Raw genomic sequence first — 18,624 nt, forward strand, 5'->3', positions numbered from 1 at the left:
CAGTTATGTGCATTCAGTATTCAAATTATTGTGTGTTCTCTCTGTCACATTTCTCTCTCTCTCTCTCTTATCACTTTCTCTCTCTCTCTCTCAGTTCTTTCCCACTTGTTCTCTTTAGCTGCCAATTCTCTCTCTTTCACTTGTATTTCTCTATATTTCTCACCCTCCTCTCATTTCTCTCACTCTATCTCGTCCCCTCTCATTTCAGTCTCTCTGTCATTCTCTCTCCCTTTCATTCTCTCTATTGCACTCCCCCTCTCTCTCATTTTCTCCCTCCCTCCAATTTCTCTTCTGGTCCCTCCTTTCATTTCTTACACTCTGTGTCGCTCTCTGTCCCTCTTTTCTCTCTCACCTTTTTGCCTCTCTACTGTTCTTCCCCTCTCCTCATTTCTCTCTCTCGCTTTCACTCTTTTTATTTCTCTCAATCTCTGTCTCGCCTCCTCTCATTCTTCTTCTCTCTCTCGCTCTCCTCTCTTTCTGGTTGCAGAGTTGGCAAAGCCCATGAGCTTTCGTCATGATTTTTCAACCTCTCTCTCTCTCTCCACCCCCCCCCCCCCCGCCGCCGCCGCCCCCTCAGAGTTGGTGCTGAAAAGACTGCGCAAAGGAGCAGCAGTCCTCCACTGCACCCCCACCCCACGCACAACCCCCCCCCCCCCCCCCCCCCCCACAGCCCCGACTCTGCACACACATAAAAATTAGTCGTTGGCTTCACGAGAGAGAGAGGGGGAGAAAAGCTCCTTCAGGAGTTGTCTTGTCCTTCTTGGGTAAGGTCTGTTTGAACTCTGTACCTCCAATCCAGCTGTTAACACCGAGGGAAAGACCACACATTAAACTTGGGCAACGGAGAGAGGAAAATGGAATTGTAAGAGGCGGTGTCTGCAGTCAGCCTACTTGTGAATACTCTCCCCTCTCTATCATGGCTCTCTGCTTCTAAAAAGCTTGCCAAAAAAAATTTGAAAGGATCAATGTTGGCGATTTTACAAACAGATGTTGCGTCGTGATGTTCAGTTAAAGTAGAGACCAGAACAACAGTTCAGGGACTCTGGATGACTTTTGGGGCTTTGTTATTAGGTGTGTTTGGGGAGGGATTAGTCTTAGTTACATTAATTTTAAATATATATATATATTCTCCATCTGTAAACTGACTCGTATAAATGCTTTATTTTTAAATTAGTTTTGAAAATGAAAGTCACCTCCTATTATCTGTTTACATCAGCCATGTGTGGAGAAGCAGTGAAGGAATTCTCGATCCTTCTTCTGAACAGAACCCAGCTTCATCGCCCCGACTGCGCAATGTTTTAAAAAAAAAAACAACGATCGGGAATGTTTGGGCGTTCCTGCTGAGTTTTTAAAAATCACCCCGGCACAATGGGCTCAGATTTTCTTTTTGGTTCTTTTTCTTATTCTTGGCGTCCGCCTTCAGCAAACATTTCTTCCTCCCTCTGGTGTGTCCCGTTCCCCCCCCCCAACCGCCCGACGCAACCTCCCCACCCCCTCCCCAGTAATGCCAAATGGATATAGTTATTTTGAGAGAATGTGTTTCTCAAGTTATTAGCCTCGAGGGAAGCGATCCACTTTGAATGGAAAAGTAGCGAGGGGTAATGTGTGCAATGCCGGGCAACTGTTAATGTCTCTTCTGTGCCAACATTACTCCATATTGTTCGTCTTTGGCAGGGTGCAGACATCTGCATAGAATGCCGTCTGCAATCTCCTTCCCTTTCTGTCGCTTTCCTGACCTGTGCTTCTGTCTTGAAAGTGTTAAAATTACTTGGCACCAGAACTGCATTTCAAAGCAGATTTGTCTTCTCTTTGCATTCAAGATTTACAGGGTACCATCTGATATTAAAATTCACATTGTCGGGCTTCGTGTATTGTGCCAAGATCCACGCTAAGCCCCTTGCACTCTCTCTCACACTCTCGTTCGCTCCCTCTTTCTTTCCTTCTACCCCTTTCGTCCTTAATTGCCGTTTAACGCTTGGAGAGAGAATAGAAAACTAAAAGAGGCTCCTTCAAAGTTTTCTGGCTCTGGGAATGAGATGTTTGGTTGCGACTGAGCGGCCAAGTTTTTTGTGCGTTTGTGCGTTAACTTTCCCAAGTCTTTGTGAGCCTGAAAGTTCTCTCTCCCCTTCTTACCCTATCTGCTGATGGCTATCCATCAGCCAAATGGTTCTGTCGCTGTACTAAGTAGGAATCTGCAGTGCCCGGGCACTGCATGGCGCCAGCTTTGCTTGGTTGGGACAGCATCAGATCGAAGGGACACCATCCAAAATTCATTGTCTGAAAATTATCATATCGCTCTGTCTCATCATTTTTTTTTGCTGTTTGTTTTTGTTGTTGAAAAATCGGGGCAAATATTTCCACCTTAATCCCGCGAGGAAGAAACAAAAGAATAGTAATCGCCATTTTTATTGCTAGAAAGAGGAAACAGCTGGCTTGTGCAGTCAGCAGATTTAATTGCAAGGGAAACCGATTCCATTCGCAAAGGATAAAATTCTATTGGTGACCTTTTTGGATTACAGAAAGCAGTCAGGCTCCCCCTATGCTTGTGCCTATATTGTCTGTGTGTTTTTCTGGAATGTGGAATTACTCAAACCCTGCTCGGAACCTGTGTGTTGGGGGCGCTGCTTTCAATGTTGGTCGAATGCACCATGTCACGAGGTAGGCCCTCTTGTCACAAACGGCAAAGCATCTTAAGATGAGGCAGGACGTTTGGCGACTAAAGGAGAGGGAATGTTGATGGGCGGGGGATACTGGTGTGTGGGTGAGGGACGGAGGGAGGAGGGGAAGATGGATAAAGTCCTATTTGGCTCCTTCCCCCTTCCTCTCGCTCTCTCTCTCTCTCCCCACAAAGCGAAGTAATTGCGCTGCGTACAGATTTTGTGGAAGTGCGGCAGCTTTTTTGTGTTTCCTTTTTCCCAATTTGGCATTCTCCCGACGGAAAGAGGATGAGCAGAAAGGTGAGGCCTGTGACTCAGATTTTAATAGAACATTTAATTTGGCTGCTGCCTTTTGGAAAGGGGTGGAGTGGGGTGGGCTGCCGTTTCAGTCCAGCTGCATGTTGCCGTTCTCTTTTGGTGTTTTGCGACGTGTGGGTCTGAGAGAGATCTAAGCTGTAAGCCGCACTCAAAACCGGTCCAAAGACGTTATTGCTTTTCGGGATGGAAAGATTTTCAAAAGAGATGAGAGCGAAAGAAAGAGAGAGAAATCGAGACACAAAAACTGCATCCAAGCTTGGCGTGCAGAAGGAGCCTGGGTAGCTAGCCAAGGAGCTGCTATGGTACAAAGCAATTCGAGTCAAGTAATTCTTCCAATAACGGTTGTGCTTCGATGAGGAATCATTCTTTTCATTCGATTCTGTGACTATCTCATGTTTGACAGTAACTTAGATCAAGAAAGTTTTTTTAAACAAGCACGGGAAAAAAACGGCAACACGTGATGTCCAAGATTGGATTGACGTTTTTTTGTATTTCCAACGCTTAAGAAATCACAAAGCATTGCCATGCTTAATTGTACTGAGTTAGTCATTCTAGGGGTGCTAAATGATTTCACTTGAAATCTTTAAAAGCTCCTTTCATTCCTTATTTTTTCACTTCTATTTTAGGATCTCCAGAACTCGGCCTAGCAAGACAAAACGCAGCCTGACAGGCCAATGACATCCCATGCCAGGAGTTGAAACTGAGAGCGAGCAGATGGCCCTACACGCATGCACAGAGCAACCAGATCACAGTGTTGGTGTTTTGAGTTTTAATATTATGTTTATAATTGTTTTGGTCAGATTTTGATTTGAGAGATGTGGTGACTTTCGCAAATACATTTAAAATGCCAACACAAAACTAGAGAAAATCGTTAGTTAAGGGAGTGTTTTCAAAACACACCAATATACTTTCGACACCTGTACCTATACATGACAAGTGTAAGCTTTGTGTAAACAGAAAGAGAGGAAAAGGGAGGTGAGAGAAGGAATATAAGAGAAGGGGGAAGAGAGGAGAATGGGTGGCATTAGTGACGATGGGGATGAAAAAGAAACGAGGAACAAAGAAGAGGAGACAGATGGATACAGATGTTGAAACTGCAAAGCCAGCTGCCACTAACCCGTAGATCCGAACTTGTGTTTTACATATCCCACAAGCTCATGTCTATAGGTCTGTGTCTACATGGTAGAGGCAACAGAGATTTTCCTCAGCGATAAATGACCAACACAAAGATATAAGACCTTTTGTGGGGATTCTCAGCCATGGACATGACGATTGCCTCAGTCTCAGACAGTCCCAGTTGCGGATTGTGGGAAGAGGTGGTGAGAGGGGGGGCCTCTCATCGTATTGCATAGGCAAAGGAACCAAGTCATAGGAACAACCACACGATAATGCCATCACATTTTACAAGGCAGTAACAGGCCATTCATTCCATCTGATCCATGTGAGTGTTTATGCTGCATACAAGATTCCTCAAGCACTGAAGTGCGTTGGGCCAACCGTAAATCCTGTTTTCTTTTTTTGTTGCAGGGTGGGGTTGGCAGTGTGAAAGTCCCAACCCATGAGTCAGTGATGCAGCAGACCTTCCAGCAAGCAACTCCCTGTTGATAATTAACTGTTTAACCAGTTATTTACTCCCCTCTGGAAAGAGTGACCAAGACGCTTATGGTTGTCTATTTTATTTGATCCCTTCTGAATCTCCATGAAATGTAATTTTCATTTGGGACTAGCCACGGACGCAGAAAAGGACTTGTGCCTTAGGATAGACGTCAGAGCAGAAATGGACAGTTACAACAAACCCACCTGGTGGTATGATGTCTCTGAGATTTTACACTTTCCCTGTGTCACAGTCCGAGAGTTCACTGCAAAGTAAGCTGTCACTAAATACGGAGCAGTTGTAAGGTTTTCTTTTGGCGTTGGGAAAAGACGGAGATTGCGTGTTATTGGGATGAGAGGAGCCCAATGAGCCATAGGGCATGCGTGATTCAAGTGGCATGGTAGCATTGTGGATAGCACAGTTGCTTCACAGCCCCAGGGTCCCAGGTTCGATTCCCGGCTTGGGTCACTGTCTGTGCGGAGTCTGCACATTCTCTCCGTGTCTGCGAGGGTTTTCTCCGGGTGCTCCGGTTTCCTCCCACAGCCCAAAGATGTACAGGTTAGGTGGATTGGCCATGCTAAATTGCCCTGAGTGTCCAAAAAGGTTAGGTGGGGTTACGGGATAGGATGGAGGTGTGGGCTTTAGTGGGGTGCTCTTTCCAAGGACTGGTGTTGACTCGATGGGCCGAATGGCCTCCTTCTGCACAGTAAATTCTATGATTCTATGATTCAAGCGGCATAGTAGCACAGTGGTTAGTATAGCTCTAGGGTCCCATGTTCGATTCTCAGCTTGGGTGACTGCACTGTAAAGTCTATGATTCAGCTTGTTTTTGGGCCCTTTGCTGCCATCATTGACAACCTCAGTGTTGCCAAAGATCCTTTTTGCATAAAATGAGAAGTGAATGAGGTATTTGTTATGAAGTACGAGTTGGCTGGAATGTTGGCTTGTTTTGGGGAGGGTGCCTGTGTGTCTTTGTCTATCTGTGTGCCAGTGCATCCATGTGCGTGTGTGTCCGTCTGTCTGGATTTGTAAAACTCCTCAAGTACAATAAGGCCATGTTCATACGTTTCTGCATTTTCCTCTTTCGCAGGATGTGTTTGCATCATCCAGCCGCGTCTTTACAAAACCTAGTTATGTAGCGAAAACTCCAAACTTCGGGCAGATACATCTTCAACACTCTTTCTTTCCCTAACCTATCACTCACCTACCCTCTGCTAAGTCCTTTCTCCACCCTACCCTCACCCCTACCCTCCTCTCACTACCCTGCCCCAACAACCACTTCTCTTTGAACCCCAGATTCAGGAGTCGATGTGCCAATTGCTGTGTGCATTCAGGCTGAGGTAGTAGGTTGTATAGTTTAGAATTATACCAAGGGAGATAACTGTACAACCTCCTAGCTTTCCCTGGGGCATGCGTACAACAGCAGCGGGGAAAAAGAAGTCGTGGACAATCGATCCCAGAGAAAATAAAACCCCAATATAACTGAGAAAATGGTAAGCACTTTGAATTTCTCTCATGGGCTGAAACCCATCAATTCTGTCTGTAAGTATCTGACCTCCTGTTAGAAAGATACGGGGGCACAATCACCCTCATACCTTTCAAAAGGTTCACTTTACAGAGAAAAATGTTGGTGTTTGAAGTGATCGTGTTAACCCTTTGTTCCCTGCAGGTCCCTCTGTTGATTTAGTCATATTCTTCAAAGAGTAGTGTTATGTCAGTGTGTATTGATTGAGGGGGTGGGGGTGCGGGACGGGAGGGGGGCGGGTGCATAGGGCAGGGGAGTGATCTTAGTTTATTGATATGTGGCTTTTCTTGCTGCAATTTTTCACTCAGCGTCCATCGCCTACACAGTGCTCCCACCTCAGTGACCCCGAAGATCAATACACCAACCACTATGCTAATCAACAGTAGATCAGCGCGTCGATTGTCACACACCCTAGCCAATTGTTGAGCCAAGTGTTCTCAACCAAGGGCAGAAACAGAAGCCCTACAATTGGTCTTCACCATTTAGTCATGGGGGGAGGAGATATAATTAACCAAATGCACCGTCTGTCTGGCTCGCTGTGCTGTAATCCAATTGGATCCGGTATTCCAGCGGTTTCAGATATAACATGCGGTGAATGTACTATGGCTTGGGTTGAATGGTAACTTTCAATCTATGATTCCCCAAACTCTTCACCCCTAGTGGTTTTCCTCATGCCACGTCTGCGCCTGTTGTAAACTCATTTATAGAGATTGATCACTATGTTTAGTCAACAAACTCCATTTTTGTTGTATCATGTGACTATCAAGAATGGTGGAAGGTGACCAGAATGGGTAATCTTTTTATAGCAGATCCTTTCTTGTGTGGTGAGTGGGGGCAGGTTTAGATTGAGCTTCCATGGTTAAATAGCTCAGTGTCCAGAATCACACATCAGGACTGGTAACTAAGACACTGTGAGCACTTACCTCAACGAGATTCATGAACAACAACAACTTTTATTTATAGAGCACCTTTCACTTGGTAAAAATATCCCAAGGCTCTTCACAGGAGCGTGAATCTGGGAATTAAAAGCTGGATCATTTCAAAATGGCCATGAAGGGACTGGTTTGTCGGAGAAATCTAACTGGTTCACTTATTGTCCCTTTAGGGAAGGAAACCTGCTACGCTTACCTGATCGGGTTTATATGTGACTCCAATCCCACACCAGCATGCTTAACTCCTAACGGCCCTCTGTAACGGTCAGTAGTGCCCACATCCTGAGAATGAATAAAAATCTGACTGCAGATCAGAGGATCCCAGTGGATGGAGTTCTCTAGATCTGTATCCATGGAATTCAAAAGGAAAATAAAATTTAGCACTGAATCCATTTGCTTCTCATTTTGCTTGGGTTGGGGGTGAGGTGGAGGAGAGCGTTGAACAAATGATTGGATTGTTAAGGAGTGTTTAGTCTTTCTAACACAACACCAAAAATGAGACAATAAAAGCAATTCACTGCGGACGCTGGAATCTAAAACCAAACTAGAAAATGCTGGACAATCGTAGCAGTTCTGACAGCGTCTGCGGAGAGAGAAGGAAGCTCACGTTTCCAGTCTGGATGACTCTTGACAAAGCTAAAACGTTCACACATTATAAATATTGAATCCTTGGGTGAGAGAGTTGACCTTGAGGAGGAATTGAGTAATATCCGCCTAAACTGTCTGGAATTGAGATTCCAGCTTGCCGAAATCCTACCACCTGTCCTGGCTTGAGACAATTCACACCTCTTTAACCTGGGGTTACCCCATCTCTGGATCTGTAAAGACTTAATTACCTGCAAATGCTCACATTCCAAGCATTGTCTTGCATCTTTGACTTTGTCTATATATATGTTTCTGGAACATACCTCTTCATTCACCTGAGGAAGGAGCAGCGCTCCGAAAGCTAGTGACATCGAAACAAACCTGTTGGATTTTAACTTGGTGTTGTAAGACTTCTTACTGTGCTCACCCCAGTCCAACGCCGGCATCTCCACATCATGGAATTTAGACAAATGAGAACTGATCTCACTGAAACAAAGAACAAGGAACAATACAGCACAGGAACAGGCCCTTTGCCCCTCCAAGCCTGTACCGGTCATGTTACCAACCTTGACCAAAACCCTCAGCATTCCCTTGTGCCGTATCCCTCTATACCCATCCTATCCATGTGTTTGTCGAGATGCCTTTTGAACACTGTTAATGTATCTGCTTCCACAACCTCCCCTGGCAGACTGTTCCAGGCACTCACCAACCTCTGTGTAAAAAAACATTGCACATCTCCTCTAAACTTTGCCCCACAGACCTTAAACCTATGCCCCCTGGTGACTGACCCCTCCACCCTGGGAAAGAGTGCCTGCCCATCCACTCTATCCATGCCCCTCATAATCTTCTAGACCTCTAACAGGTCACCCCTCAATCTCCGTCATTCTAAATGAAAACAGACCGAGTCTATTCAGCCTCTCTGCATAGCTAACACCCTCCAGACCAGGCAACATCCTGGTAAACCTCCTCATGCATTCTCCAAAGCCTCCATCCCTTGTACAACTTATAAGATTCCGAAAGGGCTTGTCAGGGTAGACACTGAGGGGCTGTTTCCCCCCTGGCTGGACTTACATTAAAACTGCAATGAAGTTACTGTGAAAAGCCCCTAGTCACCACATTCCGGTGCCTGTTCGGGTACACAGAGGGAGAATTCAGAATTCTCAGCTGGTACAGGAATTGACCCGCGCTGCTGGCCTTGCTCTGCATCACAAACCTGGGGCGAAATTCTCCGGTATCGGCGCAGTGTCCGCCGACCCGCCCCAACCTTAAGGGGCTAGGCCGGCGCCGGACGAATTTCCACCCCGCCAGCTGGCAGAAAAGGCCTAAGGTGCCCCGCCAGCTGGCGCGGAAATGACATCTCCGGGTGGCTCATGCGCGGGAACGTTAGCGACCGCTGACGGCATTCCCGCGCATGCGCAGTGGAGGGGGTCTCTTCCGCCTCCACCATGGTGGAGACCGTGGTGAAGGCGGAAGGAAAAGAGTGCCCCCATGGCACAGGCCCGCCCGCGGATCGGTGGGCCCTGGATTCGGGCCAGGCCACCGTAGGGGCACCCCCCGGGGCCAGATCGCCCCCCCCCCCCAGGACCCCGGAGCCTGCCCGCGCCGCCTTGTCCCGCCGGTAAGGTAGGTGGTTTAACCTACACCGGCGGGACAGGCATTTTAGCGGCGGGACTTCGGCCCATCCGGGCCGGCGAATCGCGGGGGGGGGGCCCGCCAACCGGCGCGGCGCGATTCCCACCCCCGCCGAATATCCGGTGCCGGAGAATTCGGCAACCGGCGGGGGCGGGATTCATGCCAGCCCCCGGCGATGCTCCGACCCGGCGGGGGGTCGGAGAATCTCGCCCCAGCTGTCTAGCCCACTGAGCTAAGATAAGAAAATGGAGTTGAGGTCAAAGATCAGCTATGATCTTATTGAATAGTGAGCAGGCTCGAGGGGCTGAATGGCCTACTCCTGTTCCTAATTCTTATTTTCTTGTAAAGATTAGGTTTTGTGTAGGACTGTGGGTTAGTGAGGGAAGCTGTCTGCAAAATCAGAGCTTGTGACGTAGTAGAGAGGCTAACAATGATTTGTTGTCTTCGGGTGATATTTTATTTGGTTTGTGTCCTCACAGGAAATGCTCTCAGTGTTGTGCCCTGTATCTGACGCTGCGAATTATCGCAAAATGTTATCAAGGCTTCTGTTGGACATATGGGCTGGGATTCCCCAATCCTGTGACCAAGTTCTAACGCGCCGTGAAAAGTGGCGCGAGACACTCAGGTGTCAACGGGCCTCACCTGACAGCTGTCCACCACTTCCCAGGGGGCTAGTACCATGCCGGAGTGGTCTCGCGGGTTCGCGCATGCGCATGGGTTCCCGTCCCCACGCCGGCCCCGGGCAATATGGCGGAGCCCTATAGGGGCCCGCCGCGGAGGAACATAGGCCCCCACGGAACCAGCATGCCCCCCGATCGGCAGGACCCGATCGTGGACCAGGCCACCGTGAATCCCTCCAACCCCCCCCCCACCAGGACGGCCCCCGCAGCCAGAACTCCGAGGTCCCGCCGGGTGGGTCCATACGTAACCCACGCCGGCGGGACTTGGCCAAACTCGGCGGGCACTCAGCCCGTCAAGGCCCAGAATATCGCCAGGGGGGCCGCTTTCAACTGCCCCCGACTGGCGCAGCAGCGATCCCGCGGGCGGAATTCTCGTGCCCCCCTCTGGACGATTCTCTGACCCGGCGAAGGGTCGCAGAATCCCGGCCATGATTATCAAAGAAGATTTCTAAAAAAAAAAAATTTATTCGGCATTGGTTGATATATTAATGACATCATCCTTTGGAAATCATCTGACCAATCCTTTCCCCTCTGCATCACCTCCCAGTTTCTTCTCCTCCTCCTCCCCTTGAAGGTGCAGACACCTGCTGGGATTATGATCAGTGGGTATCATGAGGTGACTTGCCCAAGCCCCACACGTTCAGTCCAAACTGATGTTGATGTCATTGTGGTGGAACCTCACAAACAAGACCATACTTGTTCTCCCTCAGCATCCAGATAGCAGGAGCCCTGACCCCAGTTCTTTCCTCTTCCAGTTCCAGGTTTGTGGAGGCTAATCACAACATCCTTGTATGATACCGTGGTCAGTTCTACATTTGACGATGCACTTACCATGTGACCCATCACGGGGCATCAGGATGGATTTCAGCGAGATTTGCATTAAAATATCTTACATCGTTAAACAAAGAGGAAGAATTAGCCTTGAAATCACAATGTAGGATAACAAGAACAGTTAATATAGGCAGCAGAAACTTTTCTGTCTGCTACACCTTTTGATCTATAAGGCTCAGTCCACTGTACATTTTGCATTGACCATGACCAATGTAGGGGAATGTTTCAAACCGTATTGAATCATAATGTATTAGATTGAATCTATAGCATAAAAACAGGCCATTTGGCCCAACTGCCTTATGCTAGTGTTTGTGCTCCAAACGAGTCTTCTCCCACTTTGATTATCTCTTCCCACTCTGCCCCCTGGGTTCCTCTATTCCCTCTTGCGGGTGTGAAATATCTCCTTAAATGCATCAACGCTCCCTGCTTCAAACACATCTGTTGGCTCAAGATCTTCTTCCAATCTCAGTGCAGTTATATTTAGAGATCTTCTGTTGCCACCAATTGAAATATCAAGCCTTAGCCTGCCACACTGAGTTTAAACATTAAGAGAGAGGACTTTCTTCTTCTGTCTGTATTTCTGATCTCCCAGTGCAATGGGCTCCTCCTGAGTTATCTCAGTGAACAGGCTGTCTGGTAAAGTCGCTGAGATTGAAACCAAGCAGCAGAGAGTTAATTGCCGGAGTGTGCCTGCTATTTCTGATTGGCAGCAAGCATGTACTCCATCTCCCCCCTGCCTTCACAGAATCATTCCCTCACCCCCACCAGGAGGTATTTTGTTCAGTGGAATCATTCTTTCTCAATTTACATTGAATTTTCCAGCAGATTCCCACCTCACCCCATGGCAATACTGCCATCTCATAGGATTACTGCCTGGTGAATTAGGTTAAAATTACCTCCAACCCCTTGCTTCTCAAGGAAGCGTTACTCTTTTGCCATTTTATTTAAAAGATGTTGCAGTTTGGACAAAACCAGAATTCTGTCACCACCGATGTCCTGTTCTGGGTATTGGGGCAACAGTCTGCCCAAATCGACCATACCCACCGGTGCTTTGGCATCTCATGTGAAGGGATTTCAGAGCTGGAAATCCAGACACTGGGCTGGATTCTCCTGTTCCCCAGCTTCATATTCCCAGGTGGCACGCAGATGCCGGGGGCATTCTCCCATCCTGCTTCTTGTCAATGGGATTTCTCATTGAATCCAGCCCATTCCGGCCGGGAAACCCTCCGCGAGAAACATGAATGGCAACGTCCAGAGAATTCCAGCCAAGATTTTTAATTTGTGTAATAATTAGTCCTTTTTACAGGAGTATTTAAAGCTTGTTGCTTTGCCAATACACACATTGAAGAATCCTAAGGTTAATGGAGAGAGTTGAGGCTTGTAAAGCACCAACCAATACCAAACCCTAGCTATGGGTTCACTTTGATGGCTGAAAATACTCAGTATCTCAGTGAGAATTTTGTATTCCAATCCCTAACCCCATGCCCCCTTTCGTATTCCAAAACCATGTACTGTTCCCAGGAGAACGTTCTGGCTGGTGACCTGTTCTAGAATTCTGCCAATGAGGGCCTTCCTCTGTCACCTTCCACCTCCCATGTTTTCTGCGGAACTTTTTCCATTTCCTTTTCACCACTGATTTCTGACCTTTACTTTATTTAACTGCTGCCTGCCGGCCCCCAACCCTAACCCCGCATGAGGCCCTGGCAGCAGATCACCGGTACCTTTCCCAAGGATTCACTTTACACACGTTAAAGGCCATTAGGAGGGGAGGCATCACAGCTTCACCATGTCCTTGCCCCACAACCATCGATTCACAGTTCCTGGCAGAACACAATGCATAAAAGACAAGGATTGCTTATCACATCTGATTTTCTATTCCAGCCCTTGCGTTTTTATGAAGTCCCGGAGAGTCCACACCAAGTTGTAACAAAAGAATTAAAGGTTTATTTCCAAAGTTTAACTGCTCCCGGTAATACCCGACCGGGTCTGAGATGGTCGGTCCCCAACGGGCTGACCTAATATCCAATGTTAATTGATCTTCCCCGCCCTCTTAGCGGGGAAGCCCATATTCCGCATGGGACTTGGAGAATACAATCATTCCCTTCCCGTACGTCACATGTGGATGCAGTTTGTGACATGCGTGGTCAGACCATCTATTGCCCTTTTTAACATATTCCCCTGAAATTATTAAGTCTTTGTCACATCATTTTGGATGCACAGGATGGAGGGATCTACACTGTCAAAGATGCTGTCCTTTAAATGAAACATTGAACCAAGCCCCCTCCTCAGAGATTAAAATTTCAAAGAAGGCCGGGGAACGATAGCCAATATTTATCCTACAACCATCACGACTGATCATGTAGCTCTGAAATTTATGGGACCTTGCTCTGCACAAATTACCTGCTTTGGTTTCTCTATTATAACAGTGACCTATCACTGTCGCTGTTAGGCTACTCATATGTGCGGACATGTAGCAAACAGGAAGCTACCACACAGGCCTTGTTCCATGTTAAATATGGCTTCATAATAAAAAGGTAAAGGGACTGCGCATTGAAAACTCGATGCACACAAGAAGGAGATTTCAAAGGGGAATTGACGAGCATCCATTGATTGGCAGCTTAACTCTGGGTAATAATGTAAACTGGCTGAGAATTAATTAGCCACCATGATATGAAAATCGCTTATTGTCACAAGTAGGCTTCAAATGAAGTTACTGTGAAAAGCCCCTAGTCGCCACATTCCGGCGCCTGTTCGGGGAGGCTGGTATGGGAATTGAACCGTGCTGCTGGCCTGCTTTCAAAGCTAGCAATTTAGCCCTGTGCTAAACAGCCTCTATATGCCACACCTGATATGCCACACCTGATCCACATTTACATTAAATCAACAAAAGATAATATTGGGAAGAGCAGGAGACCATTCTGCCCCTCCAGCCTGTTCCATCATTCAGTGAGATCATGGCTGTTATGCGACCCAACTCCATATACCCTCCATTGCCCCACATCCCTTAACATCTTTGGTTAACAAAAATCTATCAGTCTCAGATCTATAATTAACAGTTGATCTTGCATCACTTGTCATTTGTGAGAGTTTGCGTGAATCAGTGTTTCCTAATTTCATTCCTGAAAAGCCTGCCTTTAATGTTTAGACAATGTGCTCCAGACAGCTCAACCCACAGAAATAATTCCTCTCTATCTACCCTATCTGTTCCCCTTAATACCTGAAAAACCTCAATCAAATCACCCTTCCCTTTCTAAATTTCAGTCAAGGGGTTCTATTGCAGCACACTCAATGGGCAATAAAATAAAACAATCCCATTTTTTTGGAAATGAATCCGAGTGGAGATTGAAGCTACATTAAACTGAGTAACAAAATATTGTAATAGTTAGCTGTGGTTAATTGGATGAGTGTCTTGATTGGAACCAGGGTTGGAGGTTAGATCAATAACAAGGTTATTAATAACCCCAAGAGACACAATGGTATTTGGGGTGGGAAAATATTCCATGGATGGCAGCAAGCTAACGTGCATATGTGAGAGTGAATGAATACTGTGGCGTCTTGGTGGACTAACTTGTTCCTGTTAAGAATGCTAGTTGTTACTGTTCATTATGGAGAGTCGAGATAGGTGAGAATGAGTCCATCTAAATGATGCATACGGAAAGCTCAAAGTGCTTAATAGGCATCTTCATGTAACATGTCCTGAGATACTTAAATGGGAGAACTTTCCAGATGTAACATGCAACTCCAGTGTGCCATTCATTGGCACAGCCCATCATAGGCGTTTAAACCCAAGCAACTAGATAAGCCCTATTCAATCCAACCCTTCACTTCCAATATATAGACTGGAGAGAAATTGATGAATTAATCATGTCCCTCTTAAGGGTGTTGCTTCCTAATGATCCATTAACAGTGGTATATTAAAACACTGACTGTGTAATTCATTCCAGGGACATAGGTTATGAGCAATGAACTGCTGAGGCTAAAATACTCCCAAAGCAGGGATAACCTGTTTAGATTTTAAAGTGTTGGTGCAATCTTTGGTGACACAGTTACAAATTCTGTTTGTACCAGAATGTGGTGAAGAGAAAAATGTGTTTAGAGCACAAAGCTTTGACAAAGACTCGAAACATCAGCTCCCTTCTCTCTCCACAGATGCTGTCAGACCTGCTGAGATTGTCCAGTAATTTTGTTTCAGATTCCAGCATCCGCAGTATTTTGCTTTTATCAATGTGTTTGGATAACACCTGCTGGAGGCACAATTGTGATTAGCAGGAAGTAGGGAATCGGGGATGCACGAGGAACGGAATTAGAGGAAATTCACAAAAAATTAAATGCAGGGCCTGTATTTTAAAATATCCAATTGTCTCTGAGAATGTTAGTTTTGTTCTTGTGACTCCTGATGGAGGAGGTGAGGGAGTTGGTTTTGTAATGGTGAATGTATGGGTAGTTTAGTAATTCTGGATGTAAAACTCCACTTCAGCATGGCACAAAACAGGTGGTAGTGGAATGATTGCCCGTTATTCAGCTGTCCCATTGGCTTTAACGGGAAGAAAATAGTGGGGTGCATAACAGCAGCTAACTATTGCCAGAGTTGAATTTAACCTTGAATTAGGCCTTGACAGAAATCTTTGGATCCTCACTGTCTTCAGGCGATGTCCCGGAGGACTGGAGAATAGCCAGTGTTGTTCCTTTGTTTCAGAAGGGTAGCAAGGATAATCCAGGGAACTACAAATTTACGTATTAGCGAGAGGCAGCACGGTTTTGTGAAGGGGAGGTCGTGTCTCACTAACTTGATAGAGTTTTTTGAAGAGGTCACAAAGATGATTGATGCAGATAGGCAGTGGATGTTGTCTATATGGACTTCAGTAAAGCCATATAAATGATTTGGAGGAAAATGTAACTGATCTGATTAGTTTGCAGATGACACAAAGGTTGTCGGAATTGCGGATAGCGATGAGGACTGTCAGAGGATACAGCAGGATTTAGATTGTTTGGAGACTTGGGCGGAGAGATGGCAGATGGAGTTTAATCCGGACAAATGTGAGGTAATGCATTTTGGAAGGTCTAATGCAGGCAGGGAATATACAGTGAATGGTAGAACCCTAAAGAATATTGACAGTCAGAGAGATCTAGGTATACAGGTCCACAGGTCACTGAAAGGGGCAACACAGGTGGAGAAGGTAGTCAAGAAGGCATACGGCATGCTTGCCTTCATTGGCCGGGGCATTGAGTATAAGAATTGGCAAGTCATGTTGCAGCTGTATAGAACCTTAGTTAGGCCACACTTTTTCTTTGTTCTAACCCTCGCTGTGCAGATTGATTCCAATCCACTCATTCCCCCCCACCTCAGCCAGTTTTTATTGAAGTCTAAACCCAGGATTGACATAGAATTGGGAGATGGGTGGCATGGTAGTACTGTGATTAGCACTATTGCTTTACAGCTCCAAGGTCCCTGGTTCGATTCCCGGCTTGGGTCACTGTCTGTGTGGAATTTGCACTTTCTCCTCGTGTTTTTTGTGGGTTTCCTCCGGGTGCTCCGGTTTCCGCCCACAGTCCAAAGATGTGTAGGTTAGGTGGATTGGCCACGATAAATTGCCTCTTAGTGTCCAAAAAGGGTTAGGTGGGGTTACTGGGTTATGGCGATAGGGTGGAGGTGTGGGCTTAAATCGGGTGCTCTTTCGAAGGGCTGGTGCAGACTCGATGGGCTGAATGGCCTCCTTCTGCACTGTAATTTCTATGTTTCTATGAAGGGGGAATAGGTCCAGGGCCGGAGTTCTGATGTTTGCTGCGCTATTGGTGGAAGCTCTTTGAAACCCTCAGTAACTAATGTCTGACATACTATGAAACCCAGGCAAACATGTTTCGAGTGCTGTTGCTTGAGGAATAAGTATAGACCCCAGCAAGAAAATTATTGCTCTTTTTTATTGTTGAAATATTGCCATGAGTACATCCACCAAGCAGGACAGACAGGGCTTCGATTTGACATCTCAACTGACAGTGCCGCACTCCCTCACTATTGGCATTGGGTGTGTTAACTTGGATTACGTGTCTGGAGTGGTACTTGAATGAACAACTTGACCCCGAGGTGAGAGTGCTGCCCGCTGAACCAGACTATGTTTCAATTCACTTTAAGGAATGCCGTAGTGATCCTGTTAGTGGTTTATAAAATGCAAGCAGGTACATAAATACATAAGAAAGATATGGGCCAGAGTTTCCCGGTCGCGCAGATCGCGGATAAGGCGAGCCATTCAAACGCCCATTGGCTGTGATGGGACCGGAAGATCTCACTTGCGGGAAGGGCTGGAAAATTGCAGCTGTCGTCTCAGTTATGGGACTCCCAAATGCACCCAGTAATGATGAAGCTGTGATTTTAAATCCCTTGGCTGTTTGACTGCAATGAATTGGTCATTGAGTGTGATTACTGGCTGAGCGATGAGGTGTTAAATGGAGCTGTTAAAAGGATCAATTAACAGATTACCATTTGAGTGAGAGTCAAATATTAATTCTCCGTTGTGTCCATTTATTTCGTAAGGTGGTGTCAGGGAAATTATAAAATGGGTATTTCATAGGGGGCTACAGTTACAATGTTTGCATAAATCTATTAATTAGAGGAGGCCATAGAAACACTGAAACCCCCACAGGTGCAAACATTGCCCCCAAAAACATGTTCATTAATTCTAACACTAAAAACAGGGTTAATATAAAGCAAGTTTCCCTATTTAACAATTATTGAAGCCAGGAATGATGTTTCAACATCCTATGAACAATTTTATTTAAAGGGAAAATTCATTTTTTAAAAATATTTTTTTCTTCGCCTTTTTCACATTTTCTCCCAAATTTACACCCAACAATAAACAATAATCAGTAACAATGTAATGTCAATCCCCATAACAATAACAACCATCCCATCCGCCCACCAAACCCCAGACATTAGCCCGCATGTTAACATAAACAAATGACAAAGACGAATCAGGAATCACCCTTAGTCACCATCAACACAGACAGTCCCCCTCCCCCCCAACCCTCCCAGCCCCCAACTCCCTAATGTTCGATGTGATCCAATTCTCGAAAGTGCATAATGAATAACGCCCATGAATTGTAGAACCCCTCCATCCTTCCCCCCCCAGTTCAAATTTGACCTTTTTCAACCGTCAAGACTTCCATCAGGTCCCCCCGCCACGCCAGGGCACAGGGTGGAGAGGTTGATCTCCACCCTAACAGGATCCACCTTCGGGCGATCAACGAGGCGAAGGCTACAACATCTGCGTCCGCGCCCGTTTCCAATCCCGGCTGGTCCGACACCCTGAATATGGCCTCCCGAGGGCCCGGGTCCAGTTTCACATGCACCACTTTAGAGATTACCCTAAACACCTCCTTCCAGTAATCCTCCAGTTTTGGACAGGACCAAAACATATGAACGTGATTTACGGCCCCCCCCTCCCCCCCGCAACATTCACATACATCTTCTGCCCTCTCAAAGAGCCAGCTCATCCTCGCCCTTGTAAGGTGCGCTCTATACACCATTTTCAGCTGTATCAGCCCCAACCTGTTCATCCTCCAGAGCAGGGAAAATTCATTTTTAAAGACACTCTTCAAGTGATATTGAACCTTTTGTCTTCATGGGTCATGGGCCTAAGAGCCTTCGAGCTACAGGTAACATTTAGCTCCACCAGTCCACCCACACCTGAATTTTCATGTACTTTACGCTGACACTAACTGAGCATACAGTCCAGGCTGAGTACTGAGTGAGTGTTGCACTGAGGGTGGAGCCATCTTTCAGATGACACATTAAACCGTCCCCATCTGTCCTCTCTGGTAAACAAAAAATCTCATGGCCGCTGTTCAGTGAAGTGCAGGGGAGTTCTTCCTGGTG

The 18,624-nt window shown here is 46.4% G+C and overlaps 1 long non-coding RNA gene across 1 annotated transcript in view; it reads left to right on the forward strand.

Moving 5' to 3' along the window:
- The window catches only part of LOC140398122 (uncharacterized), a 339,545-nt gene that overhangs the window by 317,066 nt on the left and 3,855 nt on the right, over positions 1–18,624 (forward strand). Inside the window, exon 9 of the long non-coding RNA XR_011937414.1 lies at positions 3,602–3,728. This is a non-coding gene — a long non-coding RNA (uncharacterized lncRNA). The remainder of the gene's footprint in view (positions 1–3,601; positions 3,729–18,624) is intronic.

The sequence above is a fragment of the Scyliorhinus torazame genome, chromosome 21 (assembly GCF_047496885.1).
Source record: "Scyliorhinus torazame isolate Kashiwa2021f chromosome 21, sScyTor2.1, whole genome shotgun sequence".
Taxonomy (NCBI): Eukaryota; Metazoa; Chordata; class Chondrichthyes; order Carcharhiniformes; family Scyliorhinidae; genus Scyliorhinus; species Scyliorhinus torazame.